The 19,677-nt window shown below is 43.3% G+C and overlaps 1 non-coding gene across 1 annotated transcript; it reads right to left on the reverse strand.

The window, feature by feature from the left end:
- Window positions 1-7,017: 7,017 nt before the first annotated feature.
- Window positions 7,018-7,094, reverse strand: Trnas-cga (transfer RNA serine (anticodon CGA)). Its single transcript has one exon. It is a non-coding gene; the product is annotated as a tRNA-Ser (tRNA).
- Between the last annotated feature and the right edge of the window lie 12,583 nt (window positions 7,095-19,677).

Raw genomic sequence — 19,677 nt, forward strand, 5'->3', positions numbered from 1 at the left:
AACTGAGGCAGCCCTCAGAGTGAGCTACAAAATTGCTTTGTTTTTAGCAAAATCCCTGTGCCCCTTCACTGATGGCGATTTAATAAAAGATGTTTGGTAGTTGCAGCGGAACATTTGTGTCCATCACAAGTTGAACAGTTTCGGATTATGCCGTTATCTGACATGACCATTATGCGTCGTATACAGGACATGACAGACGACGTCCAGAGCCAGCTTGCAAATATCTATAAAGATTTTATGGCGTATTCTCTAGCTCTGGACGAAAGTGTTGATATCACTGGAACAGCGCAACTTTCCATATTTATTAGAGGTGTTAATAGAGATCTTCAGGTGAGGAAGGAGCTCCTCTATGTAGTAGCCATGAGGAACACTACAACCGGAGGTGATATTTTAAGTAGTGTTGAAGAAAGTGTTGAAAATATAGGATTGTTGTGGAACTCTTTAGTTTCAGTGTCCAAAGACGGTGCACCAGCGATGACAGGGAAAAAATTAGGTTTCGTTGCGCTGTTGAAGGAGAAAATGCAAAAACTGACCGTGCCGAATGAAATAAGGGGCGTTCACTGTGTGATCCACCAGGAAAACTTATGTGCAAAGAGTATCACTCTAAAAAATGGTATGAGTGTTGTTGTTCATACAACCAATTATATAAAGAAGCATGGGCTACAACTCAGACAATTTAAAAGCTTTCTTGAGGATGTAGAAAGCCAGTATGGTAGCCTGCCTCATTACAGCGAGGTCCGCTGGCTTAGTCGTGGCGAATTATTAAATCGAATTTTGGCCTATTAGATGAGATAAACATGTTCATGGAAATAAATAACATGTGTGTTCCTGAATTGAAAGAGCCTTCATGGAAATGTGATCTCGCGTTCTTAGCAGATTTAACTAGCCATCTGAATGCTTTGAACATTTCACTACAAGGTAAAGATCTGCTAATACTCATTTCATAGATCGAATACGAGCTTTTAAAATGAAATTGACACTTTGGGCGAGTCAGCTGGAAACAGGAAATCTAACTCATTTTCCTAAATTATCATCCATGCAAGATGTTCACAAAGACTGTGAACGTTATTCACATAGTTTAGTTGCCCTTAAGGAAGAATTGCATCAACGCTTTCAAGATCTGACAGCACTAGACAGTGATTCTGATCTGTTCTCCTCTCCATATTCAGCGAATATTGAAGAGATTCGTCCTGAGCTGCAACTAGAAATTATTGACCTGCAGAGTGACAGAGAATACAGAGACAAATTTCAGAACAAGAAAAACATTTTGGAATTTTACAGACACTTCCCTCAGGATAGATTTCCTCATTTGCACAAACTGGCGGCTACAATAATATAAATGTTCGGTTCCATGTATGTTTGTGAATAACTGTTCTCTGCAATGAAATGTAACAAGACGCACCTGAGAAACGCATTGTCTGATCGAAATTTAAACTGCACGCTGCGCCTGCGATGCACAAGAACAATTACTCCGAACATAGACGCAATTGTAAAGGGCAAAAAGTACAAGATAACCGAGAATCCCACACTTCAGTGACACCTTTTATTGTGTAACAGTTCACAAATTAATACGAATGTAGAGGCATACACTAAGCTAATAAAATTATGTGGCACGTTTACATTCTCCTTTATTTGTTTCATTTGTCACAGTAATAATTCGTGAGTGATATCCCTGCAGGTGGCCGCGGATTTACATTGACTGGCGGCAGCTGTTGTGTACCCCACATGACTCTCTCCACTCTCCGCTCTGGTCCGGTCGTGGGGGTAGCGTGCTCGCGCTGCTCCGTGCTCGCGCCTTGCTGCTCACAGCTTGCTCCGCGAGCACGTATGTTGTGAAGCCCTGCCTTAGCGTAAGTTAGTTTAAGTTAGATTAAGTAGTGTGTAAACCTAGGGACCGATGACCTCAACGGTTTTGTTCCATAGCTCTTACCACAAATTTAAAATTTAAATAATTCGAAATATAAACTCACTGGCAAACACGTAAACAATCTTTTCGCACTTCAAAATTAGGCATCTGATAAGTGCATCATGCTGCCGAAATGCATCGTGTGAATAACTATTGGAAAACAAACGTGACTGGAAATTTAAAAAAAATGTTGTTGTTGTTAATGTGGTCTTCAGTCCAAAAATTGGTTTGATGCACCTCTTCATGCTACTCTGTCCTGTGCAAGCCTCTTCATCTCCGAGAAACTACTGCAGCCTACATCCCTCTGAATCGGCTTACTGTTTTCATCTCTTGGTCTCCCTCTACGATTTTCACCCCACACGCTTCCCTCCAGTACTAAATTTGTGATACCTTCATGTCTCAGAATGTGTCCTACCAACCGATCCCTTCTCTTGGTCAAGTTGTACCACAAATTTCACTTCTCCCCAATTCTGTTCAGTACCTCCTCATTAGTTATGTGATCTACTCATCTAATCTTCAGCATTCTTCTGTAGCACCACATTTCAAAAGCTTCTATTCTCTTCTTGTCTAAACTATTTATCGTCCATATTACACTTCCGTACATGGCTACACTCCATACAAATAATTTCAGGAAAGACTTCCTGACACCTAAGTCTATATTCGATGTTAACAAATTTCTCTGCTTGGGAAACGCTTTCCTTGCCATCGCCAGTCTACATTTTATATCCTTCAACCATCATCAGTCATTTTGCTTCACAAATAGCAAAACCATCTACTACTTAAAGTGTCTCATCTCCTAATATGATTACCTCAGCATCACCTGATTTAATTCGACCACATTCCATTATCCTTGCTTTGCTTTTGTTGATGTTCATCTTATATCTTCCTTTCAAGGTACTGTTCATTCCGTTCAACTGCTCTTCCTAGTCCTTTACTGTCTCTGCTAAAATTGCAATGTCACTAGCAAGCCTCAGAGTTTTTGTTTCTTTTCCCTGGACTTTAATTCCTACTCCAGATTTTTCTTTTGTTTACCTTAACAGCTTGCTCAATATACAGACTGAATAATATTGGTGGTAGGCTAGAAACCTGTCTCACTCCCTTCTCAACCTCTGCTTCCTTTTCGTGCCCCCTTACTCTTATAACTACCCTCTGGTTTCTGAACAAATTGTAAATAGCCTTTGGCTCCCTGTATTTTACTCCTGTAACCTTTAGAATTTGAAAGAAAGCATTCCAGTCAACATTGTCAAATCTTTCTCTAAGTCTACAAATGCTATGAACATAGGTTTGCCTTTTCTTAACCTATCTTCTATGAGGAGTCATAGGGTCAGTATTGCCTCGCTTGTTCCTACATTTCTCCGGAATCCTAACTGCTCTTACCCAAGGTCGGCTACTACGAGTTTTTCCCTTTTTTCTGTAAATGATTTGAGTTAGTATTTTGCAGTCACTTTAATAAAACTGATAGTTCGGTAATTTTCACACCTGTCAGCACCTGCTTTCTTTGGAACTGGGATTATTATACTGTTCGTGAAATCTGAGGGTATGTCGCTTGTCTCGTACATATTTCTCACCAGATGGAAGAGTTTTGTCATGGCTGGCTCTAACGGAGCTCTTCAGTAAATCTAACGGAATGTTGTCTACTCCCGCGGCCTTGTTTCGACTAGGTCTTTCAGTGCTTTGTCAAATTCTTCACGCAGTATCGTATCACCCTTCACATATTCCTCTGCGTCCTCTTCCATTTCCATAATATTGCCCTCAAGTGCATATCCCTTTTATAGACCCTCTAAAAATTCCTTCCAGCTTTCTGCTTTCCCTTCTTTGCTTAAGACCTGTTTTCCATCTGAGCTCTTGATATTCATACGGGGGTTCTCTTTTCTCCATAGGCCTGTTTAATTTTTCTGTAGGCAGCATCTATCTTACCCCTAGTGATATATGCCTCTACATCCTTTCATTTGTCCTTTAGCCATTCCTCCATAGCCATTTTGCACTTCCTGTCAGTCTCATTTTTTAAACTTTTGTATTCCATTTCGCCTGCTTCATTTATTGAATTTTAATTTTTTCTCCTTTCATCGATTAAATTCGATACCTCTTCTATTACCTAAGAATTTCTACTAACCCTCGTATTTTTATCTACTTGACCCTATGCTGGCTTCACTATTTCATCTCTCAAAACTACACATTCTTCTTCTATATTCCTTTCCCCTGTTCTTGTCAATCGTTCCTTAATGCTCCCCTTGAAAACCTCTACAACTTCTGGTTCTTTCAGTTTATCCAGGTCCCATCTCCTTAAATTCCTGTCTTTTTGCAGTTTCTTCAGTTTTAAACTGCAGTTCATAATCAATAAATTGTGGTGAGAGTCCACATTTGCCCCTGGATATGCCTTACAATTTAACATCTGGTTCCTAAATCTCTCTCTAACCATTATACAGGGTGATTCAAAAAGAATACCACAACTTTAAAAATGTGTATTTAATGAAAGAAACATAATATAACCTTCTGTTATACATCATTACAAAGAGTATTTAAAAAGTTTTTTTTCACTCAAAAACAAGTTCAGAGATGTTTAATATGGCCCCCTCCAGACACACGAGCAATAGCAACCCGATACTCCAACTCGTTCCACACTCTCTGTAGCATATCAGGCGTAACAGTTTGGATAGCTGCTGTTATTTCTCGTTTCAAATCATCAATGGTGGCTGGGAGAGGTGGCCGAAACACCATATCCTTAACATACCCCCATAAGAAAAAATCGCAGGGGGTAAGATCAGGGCTTCTTGGAGGCCAGTGATGAAGTGCTCTGTCACGGGCTGCCTGGCGGCCGATCCATCGCCTCGGGTAGTTGACGTTCAGGTTTCATAACTAACCTTTTTCGTAGGACTCTCCATACAGTTGATTGTGGAATTTGCAGCTCTCTGCTAGCTCTGCGAGTCGATTTTCCTGGGCTGCGAACAAATGCTTGCTGGATGCGTGCTACGTTTTCATCACTCGTTCTCGGCCGTCCAGAACTTTTCCCTTTGCACAAACACCCATTCTCTGTAAACTGTTTATACCAACGTTTAATACACCACCTATCAGGAGGTTTAACACCATACTTCGTTCGAAATGCACGCTGAGCAACTGTCGTCGATTCACTTCTGCCGTACTCAATAACACAAAAAGCTTTCTGTTGAGCGGTCGCCATCTTAGCATCAACTGACGCTGACGCCTAGTCAACAGCGCCTCAAGCGAACAAATGTACAACTAAATGAAACTTTATAGCTCCCTTAATTCGCCGACAGCTAGTGCTTAGCTCTGCCTTTTGTCGTTGCAGAGTTTTAAATTCCTAAAGTTGTGTATTCTTTTTGAATCACCCTGTATAATCAATCTGAAACCTTCCCGTGTCTCCGAGTCTCTTCCACGTATACAGTCTTCTCTCATGATTCTTAAACCAAGTGCTAGCTATGATTAAATTATGCTCTGTGCAAAATTCTACCAGGCGGCTTCCTCTTTCATTCTTTTCCCCCAGTCCATATTCACCTACTACTTTTCCTTCACTTCCTTTTCCTAATATCGAATTCCAGTCATCCATGACTTTTAAAATTTCGGCTCCCTTAAGTATATGAATAATTTCTTTTATCTCATCATACATTTCCTCAGTCTCCTCCTCATGTGCGGAGCTAGCTGGCATATAAATTGTACTACTGTGCTTGGTGTGGGCTTCGTGTCAATGTTGGCTACAATAGTGTGTTCACTATGCTGTTCATAGTAGCTTATCTGCGTTGCTATTTTTATACTCATTATTAAACCTACTCCTGCATTACTCCTATCTGATTTTGTGTTTATAAAACTGTATTCATCTGACCAGAAGTCCTGTTCCTCGTGCCACCGACCTTCACTAATTCCCACTATGTCTAATTGTAACCTATCAATTCCCATTTTCAAATTTTCTAACCTGCCTGCCCGATTAAGGGATCTGACATTCCACGCTCCGACCGTAGAACTCAAGTTTTGTTTCTCCTGATGCCTACGTCCTCCTGAAAAATTGTTACTTAATAAATTTCGTAACACAGTCGGAGACTTCAACCATTGTCACATATCAAGTACAAATTTCAGTTTAAATTTCTCACTATCCTGGGAAAATATAATTGAAGTTGCAGTATTGGCGAATATGGCTGAATCAATGTTAACGATAGTTTGTAGAAAGGCTGCTGAAATTTTATGAAACGCTTCCTCAAAACATATATAATCCAATGAAATATACCTATGGTTACTTTCTGGCAATGGATCGAGTCCCAGTTAGTAGTTATTCACATTCACAGATTTGTTGACATATGTTCTATGTAGATGTTATTTCGTCCAGAGTTACAGGTCGTCGATTTCTAGTTCCATGGCCTAGAGGTTTTCCTGATCACACTCTTTTTTTTATTATCTGTGGGGTCACGTAAAACGATTGGTCTATGCAGTAAACTGCTTCATCAACGTATCTTGGTAAACCTGAAAACAATCGACACTGTCAAAGTGTTTAAAGTGGTGCGACGGACCATGATTCAATGACAGCATGTGTGTGTGGAAACAAGTGGAGAATATATTGATAATTCATTATGCGTTTCTTACTGAGTACTTACTAAAATATTCTTTTTATAATAACAAAGATTTTCAGACAAATGTTTACGTGATATCATTTCTTACTCTGGCGTGGGGAACCGCTCTCAAATTATGTAACACTATTTCTGATCAGAGTTTTTATGCTAGGTGTCCTAGGAGAACCAGAATGAGATTTTCACTCTGCAGCGGAGTGTGCGCTGATATGAAACTTTCTGGCAGATTAAAACTGTGTGCCGGACCGAGACTCGAACTCGGGACCTTTGCCTTTCGCGGGCAAGTGCCCCACCAACTGAGCTACCCAAGGACGACCCACGTCCCGCCCTCACAGCTTTACTTCCACCAGTACCTCGTCTCCTACCTTCCAAACAATACAGAAGCTCTCCTGCGATCTTAGCACAACTAGCACTCCTGAAAGAAAGGATACTGCGGAGACATGGCTTAGCCACAGCCTGGGGGATGCTTCCAGAATGAAATTTTCACTCTGCAACGGAGTGTGCGCTGATGTGAAACTTTCTGGCAGATTAAAACTATGTGCCGGACCGAGACTCGAACTCGGGACCTTTGCCTTTCGAGGGCAAGTGCTCTACCAACTGAGCTACCCAAGGACGACCCACGTCCCGCCCTCACAGCTTTACTTCCACCAGTACCTCGTCTCCTACCTTCCAAACAATACAGAAGCTCTCCTGCGAACCTAGCAGGTACTGGCGGAAGTAAGGCCGTGAGGACGGGCCGTGGGTCGTGCTTGGGTAGCTCAGTTGATAGAGCACTTGCCCGCGAAAGGCAAAGGTCCCGAGTTCGAGTCTCGGTCCGACACACAGTTTTAAGCTGCCAGAAAGTTTCATGTCCTAGGAGAAATTGTCAATATTCAGGGATATGACGGGAACAATCATTCGAAGGATGATGTTTAGAGTTCTTGTTTACGAAACAAGATGGCAGTATGGACCAAAACAAGAAAACAATATCCATTAAATATTGGCACTGAAGTGCATACCTTAAGTGCTACGAGCACTTGTTCATCTTTGCTGCCGTGAATTACACCTCTTCTAATGAAGAAGTGCTCATAGCTCTTAAGGTATGCATTTTAGAGCCCATGTTTACTAGGCGTCTGTGCTTCGAATGATCGTTCCTGGCGCATCCACTAATGGTTCCCATTCCTGCTGGGACACACTGTGTAAGGAGTTCAACTGGCTCTTTGTCTGAATTTACTTGGACAAGGTCGTCTGATGGTTTTTATGCATGGAATACTGTTGTTGGTCTTCATTTCAGTCAAGCTGTCTGCGAAAAGGGCAGTTAGAACGCCAACAAAGATAAGGCGTCTGATGTGAACTCAGCTCTAAATAACACTCGCGAGTGATAGATCGCTTATCCCAACGGTGCATAGGTACCACATATGAGACGTCACATTTACTGAGTAACGATACGAACGTCAGCGTCGCAGGTGTACTGCACCCCTTGAAGTGGGCATGACGGATATATCCGACCATGATTCGATGGATATAACCCTCCGGATAATTCTATGGCTAATAGCTAAGTGGAATAACGAGTTACAGCCCTGTAGGTGTTATAATTCTAGTAGTTAATGCTTCTTTCACTAGATGGTACGTCTTCTCAATCAAGATATATCTTTGACCAGTTAGAACATTTTTCAATGTTAATACTGGTAAGAACAGAAATTATGAAGATCTTTCCTGAAGAGAAAGAAACTTCTCCGATTGTCTTAGAGCTTGCTCGTGGATTAACTCGGTAGTGGCTATTGAATTTATCTCGACAACTGGTGCGTCTGTCCAGATCTGGCTGGAAGAAGAAGTACAAGCGTACTTAATATATATAAAAAAGAAGAAAAGCAGATTGGACTTCATTAGTCTCAGGAATTAGATGATCGTATCCTCTCCATAACAAGGGTCAGAAGACGAAGTAAATATTCCAGAACTCGTAACACAGCTGAAATGTAACGTCCACTGTTAAAAATGCCGTCAATGCGAACAAGAGGTGACCGAGACGTGTAACCAATGGCACCCCATACCATCACGCTGGGTGATACGCCAGTATGGCGATGACGAATACACGCTTCCAATGTGCGTTCACCGCGACGTCGCCAAACACGGATGCGACCACCATGATGCTCTAAACAGAACCAGGATTCATCCGAGAAAATGACGTTTTGCCATTCGTGCACCCAGGTTCGTCGTTGAGTACACCATCGCATTCGCTCCTGTCTGTGATGCAGCGTCAAGGGTAACCGCAGCAATGGTCTCCGAGCTGATAGTCCATGCTGCTGCAAACGTCGTCGAACTGTTCGTGCAGATGGTTGTTGTCTTGCAAGCGTCCCCATCTGTTGAGTCAGGGATCGAGACGTGGCTGCACGATCCGTTACAGCCATGCGGATAAGATGCCTGTCATCTCGACTGCTAGTGATACGAGGCCGTTAGAATCCAGCACGGCGTTCCGTATTACCCTCCTGAACCCACCGATTCCATATTCTGCTAACAGTCATTGGATCTCGACCAACGCGAGCAGCAATGTCGCGATACGATAAACCGTAATCCTGATAGGCTACAATCCGGCCTTTATGAAAGTGTGAAACCTGATGGTACGCATTTCTCCTCCTTACACGAGGTATCACAACAACGTTTCATCAGGCAACGCCGGTCAACTGCTGTTTGTGTCTGAGAAATCGGTTGGAAACTTTCCTCATGTCAACACGTTGTAGGTGTCGCCACCGGCGCCAACCTTGTGTGAATGCTCTGAAAAGCTAATCATTTGCATATCATAGCATCTTCTTCCCGTCGATTAAATTTCGCGTCTGTAGCACGTCATCTTCGTGGTGTAGCAATTTTAATGGCCAGTAGAGTATATCACCACTCGCTTTTAGAAATATCCGTACCTAAAGGCTGAAAAGTTGCACAAGTCAGACCAATACCTAAGAAAGGAAATAGGAGTAATCTGTTGAATCACAGACCTGTATCGCTAACGTCTGTTTGTAGTAGGAATTTGGACCATATACTGTGTTCAAACATTATGAGTTACGTCGAAGAAAGCGATTTATTGACAAACAATCAACACTAATTCGGCAAATGTCGTTCTTGTTAACACAACAAGCGCTTTATTCTCGCGAAGTAATAAGTGCTGTCGACAGAGGACGTCAATTGATTCCATGTTTTTAGATCACCACGGGGCTTTTGACACTATTCCTCACAAGCGATTTTTAATAAAACTGCGTGCCTGTGGAGTATCGTCTCAGCCGTGCGACGGAAAATCATCAAATAAAGAAGAAATGACATCGGCGTTCCCTAAGGAAGTTTTGTGGGCTCACTGCTGTGTGTGGTCTACGCAAACGATTTAGGAGAGAATCTGAGGAGTCTTCTTAGACTGCTTGCAGATGGTGCTCTCATTTACCGTCTTACAGAGTCATCATGTGATCAAAACAAATTGCAAAACGATTTAGACAAGATATGTAAAAGTGGTAATTGGCTCTAAATAATGAAAAGAGTCAAGTTATTCATATGAGTAGTAAAAGGAATCCGCTTAATTTCGGTTACGGGATAAAACACACAAATGTAAAGGCTGTTAATTCAACTACTTATGGATTAAAATTACGAATAATTTAAAGTGGAAATAGTTGTGGGGAAGGCAAATCAAAGATTGCGATTTATGGCAGAACATTTAGAAAATGTAACAGGTCTACTAAAGTGACTGCTTACACTACGCTTGTCCGCTCTCTTCTGGTGTACTGCTGTGTGGTAGGGAATATGCAAATACGCATCAGATAGATTGACGGAGGACATCGAAAAAGTTCAAAGAAGGGCAGCTCGTTTTGTAACATCGCGAAATATGGGGGAGAGTGCTACGGATGTGATATTGGGATGGCAATCATTAAAACAAAGACGTTTTTCTTTGCGGCAAGATCTTTTCATGAAATTTCCGTCTCCGTCGTCCGCAGAGTGTAAAAGTGTTTTGTTGGCGCCCACGTAAATAAGGGGGAATGATCATCATAATAAAATAAGAGAAATCGGAGCTCGCAGGGATAGATTTAAGAGTTCGGTTTTCCCGTGCGATGTTTGAGAGTTGAACGGTGGAGAAATTGCTTGAAGGTGTTTCGATGAACCATCTGCTTGGCAGTTAGATGTGAATTGCAGAGTAATCATGTAGATGTAGATCAGCTGGATGCCCACCTCGAACATCAAAAGTGATCCATCTTACAGGCAGGCTTTTCCAGAACGTATTCCAAGTGAAGAAAAAGGAGGAGTTGTGTATGTAGGACAAGAGGCCTTCGAAACGTGCACAATGTGAAGGGTACCTCTCTGTACAGCACCTAGTTTTAAAATATTTCGAACAAAAACGATCTGTAATTATGTGAAAATAAAATGTCAGTCTCTTGTGTAATACGTTCTATTGGCTCCTAATAACTAAAATGATAAACTAAAATAAATGAAATCATAAACTGAAATCAACAAAGGAACGGTTTAATGAGATAGCAAGGCATGTGGCGCGGCTGCACCAGTCAGTGCTACGCGAAATTACTCACAGCCACAGGAGCGAACACCAAAAATAACGCCTGTTGGCTTCTGTCGCGGGTTGTTCGGCCGACGTTTGTTTAACGAGTTTTCTGACGTTTCGCTAGCTTGAGTAGCTGGCATTCTCAAAGCATCACCCTCCATTGGTGGTGGTGGACTCCTGTCGAACTCACGGCTGCAGATTATACGTACCCGGCGCGCCCAAGGCCAAGGGCTTTCCTGTGGGCATTTCCGGTGCGCCTCTGCCCTTGCTACCTGCAATGGTCGTTCGCGGCAGCACGGGAATCCAGGATCCGTCCACCTTGAGGCTTTCTGCTTTATTGTTGTAGCGGCCCTCATGTTTGTGTATTTCTATAGCTTCTCTAAACAAGTGGGTGTGGTAGCTTTTCTCTACAGCAAGAACTTCCGAGTCGGTGAATTTTACTATGTGGTCGGTATCACACAGCGCGTGCTCCGCCATGCCCGATTTCTCCACCTACTTCGACCTGCAATGTCGCTCATGTTCGGGGATCCTTCTGTTGATTGATCGTCCATTCATTCCAACACAGACTTTTCCGTAGGTACATGGTATGCAGAATATGTATAGAAATTGAAAGGGGGTCCCTTTTCGCCTTTGCCAATTTGAGATACTCTTTGATTTTTTAGTCGGTTTGTAAATAGCCTGGCCGGCCGGAGTGGCCGAGCATTTCTAGGCGCTGCAGTCTGGAGCCGCGCGACCGCTACGGTCGCAGGTTCGAATCCTGCCTCGGGCATGGATGTGTGTGATGTCTTTAGGTTAGTTAGGTTTAAGTAGTTCTAAGTTCTAGGGGAGTGATGACTACAGATGTTAAGTCCCGTAGTGGTCAGAGCCATTTTTTTTTTTAATAGCCTTTACGCCGTGTTGGCGCAGTTTACGGCCGATTCAGTACGTCACTGTAGGAAAGTGTGGCAGAAAAGCCGTAGCCTAAATTCCTTTTCCGATGTGTCACTTCACTGAGTGTTTGATACTGCAACACTTCTTATATACTGCAACTTGTGAAGTACCCTTTGCTTTCTACGTATTCCCTCTCGCGTCTGAGGAGCTGAAGCTAACATATTAGTCTTGCTCCTATCGCGAGCGTATTAATCACGCCTCTTTCCTGGCTCGGGTGGTGATTTGACAGTTTGTGTAGGTAACATTCCGCGTGCGTCGGTTTTCGATACATGCCGTGTCTCAAGTTTTCACCATACCTCATGACTAGCACGTCTAGAAAGGATAGCTGTTGACCATTTTCTACCTGCAGGGTAAATTTTATGTTGACTTGACGGCTGTTCGGGTGCCTTAGGAAGTCATCGAGCTGTTTCTCACGATGGCTCCACACAACGAAGATACCGTCGACATATGTGTACCACATCTTAGATTTACAACGTGCCAAGTCCAGTGCCTGCCCTTCAAAATGTTCCATGCAGAAGTTCGCCACCTCTGGACGAAGTGGACTACCCAAAGCGAAGTCTTCCAACTGTTCGTAGAAGTTGCCATTCCGCGTGAAATAGCTCGTGGTGCGACATGCATGAAAGATCTTGGTGATGTCTTGCGGGAAAATGGAACCGATGGACTCCAGAGAGTAGCTGTGTGCCACTTTGGTAAACAAAGGAAGAGCATCAAAGCTGACTAGGAACGTCATTTTTAAGGGGAGGTTTACTAACTTTGGCGCGAAAAAAGCATGTTCTTTGAAATTTTTTTTCTCGAGATGTGCTATAGATATCAATGTCAAATTTGGTAAAAGTGTTAATTATGGAATTATTTCGACCGGAAACGTCGAAGAGCAAAGGCGGAAGTGCCGTCGGAACGAAACAAAATTTCGATGTAGACCTCCACGCGCGGTATGTCACAGGTTAGCCAGCTCGTCTGAAATTAAACTTCACTTCAGCGAAGTATATAAGATTCTTTTGGAGTTGTACCTCGCTTATTTTGACCATAGGAAACAAAATGGCGGCCATTTGAAAACAACTAGGGTATTTTTCATCGATTTTTCGACTTCGTCGGCCAAGTAAAAATATTTATAGTTGATGGATCGGAATAAAAGTGGTACAACTTCTAGACAATTTAGTTAGCTTTGTCGGAAACAAAGAACCATGCCGATCAGTTGAGCAGATTTGAAGTTACCATACCGTTCGCTAAAAAAACGGGTTTGAAGTTATAAGACGTGTATGTTTCTATTGTATATTGTCAAACCACAATTTATGAAAGATGTTTATATTTTATTAATAGGATTAAGTAGGAATAATTAATATTTGTCATGTTGGAAATAATTGTCGTAGCAGGGAATGTCTGCACCAAAGTATTGTTGGCAAGAGAGAGCGCACATTGATATAATTTTAAATAGGGCGGGAGATACAGCGTATGGATACATTTTAAGAAAAGAGCGGGAAAGACTGCGCATTGATACATTTTGTAATGGTAGCAGGGATTGTCTGCACCAGAAAGCATTGTTGGCAGGAGAGACGGCACTTTAGCGTACGTAGGATGTCCGTAGTACGCGAGATGTGAAGCGAGTCGGTAGCAGGTCTGAAGCGAGAGGTTGAGAGGAGCGGTGTGCCTGCCAGACCCCAGCTATGATTTACAAGAGATTATAAACGGATGTACAGAGATATCAGCTGACTATTATCACAAGAGGAACTAATATTATTGAATTATTTTTTTTTTTTGGAAACTCAAGACTACTGAAGGTATGTTTGCACAATGCTAGTTGTAAGATTATTGTAAAAAGCAAGCCTCATTTGAACGTTTGTAAAATCATTTCATTCAGAATATAATTAACTTTTGCTAGCAATACTGCATTTCTGATTATAATCCATCCCAAAAACCATCAACGTAAAACTTTGCAAAATTTTATTGCTGTCAAGAAAAAGTTTAACTACGAATTACGTAACTTCAGTCAAACTAATTAAAGAATAACGTCAGCTTTGCTATTAAAGAATAACGTCAACTTTGGTAATAAATACAGACAATTATTATGAAAGCACATCAGCAGCTAATAGAGCATAGTAAAACAGAGTAATACAAAATTGTTGAGGCTTTCGTGGCCACTTGCTGACAAACTGCCTATTGGCTTCTGTCTCGGGTTCTTCGGCCGACGTTTATCTAATGATTTTTCTGACGTTTCGCCAGCACGAGTGGCTGGCATTGTCAAAGCTTCACCCTCCATTGCCGGTGGTGAACTGGAGCCGAGCTCGCGGGCGCAGACTATATGTACCTGGCGCGCCAACGTCCGAGGGCTTCTCCGCGGTCATTTCCGGTGCGGTTCTCCTCTTGCTACCTGCGACGGTCGTTCGCTGCAGTACGGGAAGCCAGGATCCGTTTACCTTAAGGCTTTCCTCTTTCTTGTTCAAACTGTTCGCGTGTTTTTGTATTTCTACAGCTTCTCTGAACAAGCGCGTGTGATAGTGGTTCTCTACAGCCAGAACTTCCGTGTCGGCGAATTTTATTACGTGGTCGGTCTCATTCAGTGCGTGTTCTGCCACGGCCGATTTCTCCACCTGCCCCAACCTGCAATGTCGCTTATGCTCCTTGATCCTGGTGTTAATGGATCGTCCAGTCATCCCGACATAAACTTTTCCGCATGTGCATGGTATGCGGTATATTCCCGACATTGCAAGTGGGTCTCTTTTCTCCTTCGCCGATCTAAGACACTCTTTGATCTTCCTTGTCGGTTTGAAAATCGTCTTTACGCCATGTTTACGCAATATACGGCCGATTCTGTCCGTCACTCTGGGAATGTATGGCAGAAAGGCCGTACCCGACATTTCTTTTTCTGGTTCCTTACTTCGCCGAGTGTTTGGCTCAGAAAACCAGAAAAAGAAATGTCGGGTACGGCCTTTCTGCCATACATTCCCAGAGTGACGGACAGAATCGGCCGTATATTGCGTAAACATGGCGTAAAGACGATTTTCAAACCGACAAGGAAGATCAAAGAGTGTCTTAGATCGGCGAAGGAGAAAAGAGACCCACTTGCAATGTCGGGAATATACCGCATACCATGCACATGCGGAAAAGTTTATGTCGGGATGACTGGACGATCCATTAACACCAGGATCAAGGAGCATAAGCGACATTGCAGGTTGGGGCAGGTGGAGAAATCGGCCGTGGCAGAACACGCACTGAATGAGACCGACCACGTAATAAAATTCGCCGACACGGAAGTTCTGGCTGTAGAGAACCACTATCACACGCGCTTGTTCAGAGAAGCTGTAGAAATACAAAAACACGCGAACAGTTTGAACAAGAAAGAGGAAAGCCTTAAGGTAAACGGATCCTGGCTTCCCGTACTGCAGCGAACGACCGTCGCAGGTAGCAAGAGGAGAACCGCACCGGAAATGACCGCGGAGAAGCCCTCGGACGTTGGCGCGCCAGGTACATATAGTCTGCGCCCGCGAGCTCGGCTCCAGTTCACCACCGGCAATGGAGGGTGAAGCTTTGACAATGCCAGCCACTCGTGCTGGCGAAACGTCAGAAAAATCATTAGATGAACGTCGGCCGAAGAACCCGAGACAGAAGCCAATAGGCAGTTTGAAAACAGAGTAAGTATATTCATGTCGCAGTTCGATGTAGCAGTCAGATGGCGATCCAGTAACAGTAAAAAAGGTAAGGAACGGTTTTGGGTTCGACGACGACACATTCTATGTATCGTCGAGATAATCAGAAAATAACTTTTAACAAGCAGCATTTAAATTTGTATGCGAAGACTGAGAAAGAGAATTAATTTAAAATGGAAGATTTCATTTGTTATTATTAAGCAAGAGATAGAAATCCTAAGGGAAGGTTTCATAGGTTATTGTAGAAGGGAAGGTTGAGTAACAAAAGAGATATAGAGGAGACCGTTACTGCGTAACAAAAGAGATATAGAGGAGACGGGAAGGTTTCAAAGTTTTGACTACGTATAAATGCAATATTATGCAACTTACGTTCAATCCGTTATTCCGGGTCCATAAACTAGTCCTTCCTCTTCCTCATAGAAGGCGTTCTGCTCGATCTGGGCCATCCTGCGCTGCTCCAGAGACGCTCGTATGGCCGGTGACAAGCCGTTTTCGGCCGCTTGAATCCGGTGGTCGTCCGAATGCTTGGCGAACTGTGTCGAATAGTCTCAGGGTGACGTCCATTGTTGTCATGGTCTTCAGAATTGCTGAATACCCTTCGGTGAAGCTGCTGACTGCCAGGAAAGTCGCAATCTCCACAGTCTTCGCGCCAGAATGCAAATGCTTGGGGGATGACTTCCAAACACACGCGTTCAAACTTTCATTTGAATCTTGTGTTTCTATTCCCAAGCATCGGTACAATAACTCGTCCTCCGGAAGAAAAAAACTGGTGCGTGGAAAAGGCCTATTTCAGATAGGTGCATTTTTTTGTCCAACCGCGAATAACAAACATTTCCGTTCCATATTCGGAGAAACCGTTTCAGGGGTGGATTCTAAACACTTTTATGGATCCAAAAACGCAATTTAAAAAAAATCGTATTTTTTGAACCAAAAGATAGTAAACCTCTCCTTAATTTCTTCAGCCAGTCAGTGAAATGTCCTGAGACCTTGTACGCATGTGTCTGTCTTTTACACTTGAGGATGGAGCAGAGAGGCCAAGTGTTTTGCCAGTTCATACGTCAATGAGCCAGGAGCTCTGCGATTCGGTCTTAATAGATCACTATTCTTATGGACCTTCGGTAATCCCTACAGCCAAGGTGGTAGGCCTTGTGTTTTGCGCAGCTTTGTCCATGTGTACAACATAAAAAATAAAAAAACCATCAGAAAAAGAACATATATACGGTAAATAAACAAAAATCACACAAACAACCAAAGAAATTATTAACTTTAAAACATGAGAAAAATAATAAAATAAATAATTTGCTATGGTAGGAATAGCTTGTTCCCTGCAGATTAATTTAATTACATCACTGAATAGCTGCCGAGCACCAACAAAACCTACCTTTGATTATTCGATTCGTTTTGCGTGTGATCCACTGCGTCCAATCTCTCCTTAATTTTCTTCGGTAGCGAATTCAGGCAACACCGAGGTACTTGGCAAAAATGGATGAGGAACTGTTGGACATTTTCTATCAACAAATTAACAGCATGAATCGAGACGACTGGGATAATATCGACAGTATCACTCACAGAGCATGCAGAACGAACTAGACCGCTGCACTGAGCGACAGAAGACTAAGTTTGCAAGATGCGGTAAGCAGACTGACAAGACGTTTCGCGAATGTCACGCGCAGCGGTCAACTTCACCGAACGACAGCTGACCAAAGACTAACAACCTGTCCTTCAAAAGGGAGCGAATTTTGCTATCGTCCCTAGAACCATACCTATGAAGGACAACGTTGCTAATACCGAAGCGGCCATTCGGACTCTCCCTTGTAGTACACTGGTCTCGCTTTCGGGAGGACGAGGGTTCAATCCCGCGTCCGGCCATCCTGATTTAGGTTTTCTGTGATTTCCCTAAATCGCTCCAGGCAAATGCCGGGATGGTTCCTTTGAAAGGGCACGGCCGACTTCCTTCCCCGTCCTTCCCTAATCCGATGAAACTGATGACCTCGCTGTCTGGTCTCCTCCCCCAAACAACCTAACCCAACCTTCCTTGTAAAAGAGCTGAAGAAATGCGCACTGAAACCGCCAGAAACTGCGCCGAGCGATACCAGCGCCTTGCAACCTGAAGAATGAAGAGTTACAAGCTATCAAGAGTCTTAACGCCGACAAGAGCATACTGATACTCCTTGCCGATAAGGTAAATGTAACCGATGCTATCAACAGAAGATCCTTGACCTGTTGATCCCTGACCTGTTAGATCCGACGATCACACGAAACACGAATTGGTGAAACAAGGCCTCTTCTCTCACAGCTGACATACAGAAGAACCTGCGCAACACAAAAGATCTACCGCCTCGGCTGTATGGATTAACGAAAATTCCTAAGAAGATTGTTCCATTAAGATCGAGTGGCAGCGCTTCTGCCTCATAGATGTATAAACTGGCAAAACACGTGCCCAGTCTGCTCCAGCCGCACGTGGGACAGACCGACACATAAGTAAAGGACTCCTCGTCAGCCTTGATGTTGTTTCTTTGTTTACCAAAGCGCCGTACAATTATTCTCTGAAGTACATCGGTTCCATTTTCCCGCAAGACATCACCAAGATTTTCCCTACATGTCTCACCACGAGCTATTTCACGTGGAATGGCAACTTCTACGAACAGCTGAAAGGCGTCGCTTTGGGCAGTCCACTTCCTCCAGAGGTGGCGAACTTCTTCATGGAACATTTCGAAGAGCAGGCACTGGACTCGGCACCTTTTAAACTTAAGTGTGGTACACACGTGTCGGCGATGACTTCGTTGTGTGAAGCCATGGTGAGGAACAGCTCGGGGACTTCCTAAGGCACCTGAAAGCCGCCAACACAAAATTTTCCATGTAGGTAGGGAAGGGTCAACAGCTACCCTTTCTAGATGTGCTGGTCATGAGGGATGGTGAAAACCTGGGACACGGCATGTATCGAAAACCAACACGCTCGGGACGATACCTACACAAACTGTCAAATCATCACCCGAGCCAGAAAGAGACGTGATTAATACTCTCGTAACACAATCAAAACGAATATGTTACTCGCAGCACCTCAGACGTGAGATGCAACACCTAGAAAGCGTACTGTGAAGGAATGGGTGTGCGATCAGTTACATAAGAAGTGTCTCAGGATCAAACGCTCGCTGAAGTGACACATAGAAAAACAGAAATGTTAGGCACAGCATTTCTGCCATATATTCCCAGAGTGTCGGACAGAATCGGCCATTATAGACAATTTATATATCTACAAAGGGATATCAGAGAATGTCTCATATCGTCAAAGAAAAAAAGGAACCCACTTGCAATGTTGGGAATATACCGCGTAGCACGCACATGTGGAAATGTTTATGTTGAAATGCCTAGAGGAGCAATCAACAGTAGGATCACCGAACATAAACGGCGCAGCACGTTGAGGCAGGTTAAGAAACTGGCCATGGTGGAGCACGCGCTGTGAGAGGCCAACCACATAGTGAAATTTAACGACATGGAAATTCTTGATGTAGAGAAGAGCTGTCACACGCATATGTTCAGGGATTCTATAGAAATACATAAACATGACATTAACGTCAATAAGAAAGAAGAAAGCCTCAACGTTAGCGCATTGAGGATTCGTGTCCTGCAGTGAACGACTGGTGCAGGTAGCATGGGGAGAATCACAGCGATAATGATGACGGAAAAGTCTTTGGACGTTGACGCGCCGATACATGTAACCTGCGGTCGTGAGCTCGACTGCAGTTCAACATCATCTTTGACAATGCCAGCCACTCGTACTGGCGAAACGACGGAAAAATCATCAAACAAACAACAGATGAGGAACGCGAGAGAGAAGCCAACAGGCAATTTGTCAACAAGTGACCACGAAAGTCTTAACAATTTTGTACCAAAGATACCACTTACAGAAATGTAGCGAGCATTGCTATTCGAAGTAGAAAAGTTTTGACTTGATCCATATGGTAAGTTGCTGAATTTTTGGACCTGTCCGTCTTAAACGACAGCAGAAGAACGCGAATCTGAAACGAGTAAAGTAACTGTAGGGCAGTAATGGAATGCTTTGGTAAGGATAACTGGTTATTTAGTGTCGGGGCGAGAATGTAGACGCGCGCCCGCAGTCTT

This window comes from Schistocerca nitens, chromosome 1 (genome assembly GCF_023898315.1).
Source record: "Schistocerca nitens isolate TAMUIC-IGC-003100 chromosome 1, iqSchNite1.1, whole genome shotgun sequence".
NCBI classification, from domain to species: domain Eukaryota; kingdom Metazoa; phylum Arthropoda; class Insecta; order Orthoptera; family Acrididae; genus Schistocerca; species Schistocerca nitens.